This window comes from Macrobrachium rosenbergii, chromosome 44 (genome assembly GCF_040412425.1).
Source record: "Macrobrachium rosenbergii isolate ZJJX-2024 chromosome 44, ASM4041242v1, whole genome shotgun sequence".
Taxonomy (NCBI): Eukaryota; Metazoa; Arthropoda; class Malacostraca; order Decapoda; family Palaemonidae; genus Macrobrachium; species Macrobrachium rosenbergii.
In genome coordinates, this window is record NC_089784.1 from 3,368,808 (window position 1) to 3,373,219 (window position 4,412).

Consider the following 4,412-nt stretch of genomic DNA (forward strand, 5'->3'; position numbering starts at 1 on the left):
ATATTTACCTTTAAATATATGTACACATATACGTAAATGTGGATTTGTTTCTCCAATATAATAATAATAATATTTATTTTTTTTAGATAGCCTAACCACTAATACATAATTGGGGTAGTTCGCTACTAAGGAAGAGTGCCCGGCAACTCTCAATAATAATAATAATAATAATAATAATAATAATAATAATATAATAATAATTTCTGTCGATTTTCCGATCATCGCCTTAAACTTCTTCGGTGGCGAAAGGGCGATAAAGTGACGTCCCACAAACAGGCAGTTGCAGCGGTCGTTGGCTGTTATCCTCAAGAACAGCTTGTTTCTGTGTTGTAAACTCCCCGGCTTGGTAAGACAGGTTTCGTCGATACTAACTCGACTTTGCGCGTTCAGTTGCGTTTAGGATCTCGGGCGATACGGTGAGGGCCAACCGTTGGTCGTAGTTTTTGGCGTGTGGACGTTCGTCAAGGTTCGTTGGGTTGGTGAGTGGTTATTGTTTCTTAAGTATTTTTAGATTGTGGTACTTGAGCTATGTCGTATTGAGGTTTGCCGTTTGCGGGTTTTGAATGCTCTATTTTTTGTAAATTCCTGCAATAACTGTTTAGTGTAATAAGTATTGTTGTATAGTGCCATTCAACTTGGTATTTGACTGAATTTCGAAGCCTATGTATTACTAAGCTGAATTAGATTGCTTTGAGTGGTAATTCTATGGACTTTGGTTTTATATTAACAATCTTGTGTAGTGCTACGGTTTTCATTTTAATTTTATGCTGCTATAGAGTAAGTCTTACGGTGCAATAGGGTTTAAAATTTCTTGTTTAGTGAGGATTGTCTACCATAGCCTTCCTAATATGGGGTATATTAATAATTATTGTAGGCCTTATTAGGGGTATATTAACTATTGTAGGCCTAAGTGGCAATAAGCTAGCAATAATGCATATCAGTACTTATAAAGTCTTTTTGCTGCTCCTTGTCTTAGTATACTATCAGATGGCCCGGCTGATTGTAACCAATAATCAGCTTTTGGTTTTCACTTGCTAGAACATTTTGGTGTTGTTAATATATAAACTTTATTTCAGGTCCGGGTGTGTCGTTAAATAAGCGTGTCACGATGAGTTACCGAATTCTTGGATGTACAGATACCTTCATGGGTGAGTAAGCATTTCTTGTTTTTCTTAAGTTGAGTGACTGAGCAACCCCCCGAACATTTTTTAGCTAGTTTTTTTTAGAATCAAAACTTTAAGTTTTCAACTTAAGTTTAGGCCTTGTTTTAATGCATTTGGTTTATTTCAGATTTAAAATCTGTTTTGAGAATTTTGAGTTATTTTTTTTAGCTTTAAAATTGCAAAGGTTAAAATTTAACTTCCAGCTTTGAACATTTCAAGAAATTTCAGTTTAAAATTGCAAAGGTTACAATTTAACTTCCAAGCTTTGAACATTTCAAGAAACTTTTGTTTCAGCCTCAGAACTTTTTCAAGTATTTAAATTTTTGATTTTTGCCCCAGAGTTTGGTGTGTGTGGTGGAAGTTTGGTGTGTGTGGTGGAAGTTTGGTGTGTGTGTGGTGGTGGGAGTTTGGTGTGTGTGGTGGTGGAAGTTTGGTGTGTGTGGTGGAAGTTAATATAGTATTTTTTTTTAGGTTAGTGGATTTAAATTTTTGATTTAAACTGTGGTTCGATCTTGTAATTTCAGAGTTTTGTGTTTTAGAATTTTAAAGTTTAGTAAAGTCTCTTTTGGAATTTGATTAGTTGATTTAATCTTGTTAAAATTTAAAACTTTTGCCTTGTGTTGTTTGATCTTGTAATTTCATATAGGGTTTTTTTTTTAGAATTGTAAAGTTTAGTAAACTCTCTTTTGAATCTTAAGTTTTTAAAGTATTTTTTCAGCTCTTGAGTAATTTTATTTTTGCAAAGTGTGTGGAAGTTTGTGTGTGGAAGTTTGTGTGTGGAAGTTTGTGTGTGGAAGTTTGTGTGTGGAAGTTTGTGTGTGGAAGTTTGTGTGTGGAAGTTTGTCATTTAGCATTTAAGTTGTTCTTTGCCCACTTCCGAAGTCCACCTTTGCCGGGGTGGCGTTGCCTCCTGCCAGGCAAAGGTGGACTGCTTGTTGTGCATGGTGACTTGGTCACCATGCACAATAGGAAGTTCAAAAAAATTATGGTGGCTTTGTCACCATGCACGTCAGGGTTTTCAAACCAATTAACTTAGGTTAGAACTGCAAGGTTGATAGTTTTCATGCAGCTAGGACTTTCATGCAGCTAGGACTTTCATGCAGCTAGGACTTTCATGCAGCTAGGACTTTCATGCAGCTAGGACTTTCATGCAGCTAGGACTTTCATGCAGCTAGGACTTTCATGCAGCTAGGACTTTCATGCAGCTAGGACTTTCATGCAGCTAGGACTTTCATGCAGCTAGGACTTTCATGCAGCTAGGACTTTCATGCAGCTAGGACTTTCATGCAGCTAGGACTTTCATGCAGCTAGGACTTTCATGCAGCTAGACTTTCATGCAGCTAGGACTTTAAAAAGCTGGAACTTAATGGGAAGTTAAATATGGAACTTGAATTATAGGATAGGATAGAATAGGGTAGAGAACGTGCTAATTTTTAGATGCAGGTGTTAGGATAAAGGAAATAAACGCAGTAAATGCTAAAGTCTTTGGAATAGACTGGCGTAAAAAACGCGGTAGTTAGACCTAGGGAGTAGTTTGAAACTGAAAGTTAATAGCCGAGGGTATTACAGTACTCGACCCATTGTTTGGTCATATTAAAGCTTTTGAATGTATTAATGCAGCTGAGAATTGGGTAGGGTAACTGAGATTCTTTTATAACTTAGAATTTCTTTCCACTAGTAAATAGGAACTTAACTATTTTCTAAGAGGCCTAGGTCTTATTTTAAAGAATTTTTTTGACTAATTTTTTTTACTGATGTTGTGGACTTGAGGTATGCTAATAGGCTGGTTAACGGTGAAAATTAATTCTAATTTGGGCAGCCTTGTTAACGTTCCGTCGACGCGCTCAACACCCCCGCCTCTCCCCCCTCTTACTCTTCAAGCAAAGCTTTCACGTTAGGAAATACACTTCAGATTTCATAGTTATGTAGCACTGAAGTTAGATGCGGTTGTTTAGATTGGGGTCCCTTTAAGTATACTTGTATATACATCTTAAAGGGTGGCACTCTATCCTGTTGTTTTTTGAGAATTCGAAGGAACAATAATAGATGGAATAATTAATATGGAAGTTCAGTTTGAAGTAACAATACATGGGATTGTTAATGAGTTTACTCATACGATATAGTATTTTAATTATAATAACCTTAGAATAGCTGCTGGGACTAACTGAACAGGCTATTTTCACTTTAGGAGGGTAGGGTATGTCATCGAAACTTGATATATTCTAAAACCAAACAAACTACTTGTGCACAGGCTCTTGGTGTAGCTGCAGGAGACCATAACATCGACGCTGGTACTAATGGAAAGCTACGCTTTAAGACTGAATATCCTGTGAGGATTCGGAGCGCCCTGAATTCTGTTACCCAGACAACTAGGACTGAACTTTACGCTGTGCCTATCCTGCGAGGCTTTGAAGTGCTCAAAATTGCGAGTCTTAGAAGTACTCAAAATTTAGTTACCGGACAACTAGAACTCGACTTGTAGACGCTGTGCATATCCTGTGAGGATTCGAAGTGCTCTAAATTCGGTTACCCAGTAAACTATAACTTGTAGATGCTGTGCTCTACCTACTATTCAATCTGTATGAAGACTATAACATATAAATTTATCTCTGGTTTATTTTGTCCAATTTCTTTAAGCCTAAAGTGTCATGTGATGGGTAGACTTTGTAATTCTCTTTAAAGATTGTCCTATAATCAATTGAATGTTAGTTGCTGATTGGTTGGTTAACAGGAGTATGATGGGGAAATTGATATCAGAAATGAATTGAAATTATTTTTAATTCTGAAAAGATAAGTTTATTAACCTCGAGTTTTGGTGTTTACTTGCAATAGTCAATGCAGATTTAAACTTCCAATTCAATAAACTTACTATTCAGCAAAGGTATAGTTTTTGACCCCTCTGATGACAGGAATAATCAAAGGAATGTTGTATTTTGACCCCTCTGACAGGAATAATTAATGTTTAAGATCATTCCTTATGATCTGGAGATGGCATTCGTTAAAACACTTGTAAAGGTGACTTGAGCGATATTAGTTGGAAGTGAAAATTCACTTTGATATTTGATATTACCAAGAAAGTATTTAAATGATCTTAAGGGGTTGAACTGAGAACGAATTATGTGAAGGTTATTAGTTCGTAGATGTTAAGCAGGCAGCAGATTTTCAATAGAGGTATTGTAATATATGCCTATAAATTTAATTTCTGTGATTGTCGATGGTTTCTACAACACAGGCTTTAGCGTTGGACTT

The 4,412-nt window shown here is 36.3% G+C and overlaps 1 long non-coding RNA gene across 1 annotated transcript; it reads left to right on the forward strand.

Annotated features, from left to right (window-relative positions):
* The first annotated feature begins 360 nt into the window (after nucleotides 1–360).
* Nucleotides 361–3,780, forward strand: LOC136829107 (uncharacterized). The gene is made up of 3 exons (XR_010850293.1): nucleotides 361–479; nucleotides 1,077–1,148; nucleotides 3,415–3,780. It is a non-coding gene; the product is annotated as an uncharacterized lncRNA (long non-coding RNA).
* Nucleotides 3,781–4,412: the final 632 nt, after the last annotated feature.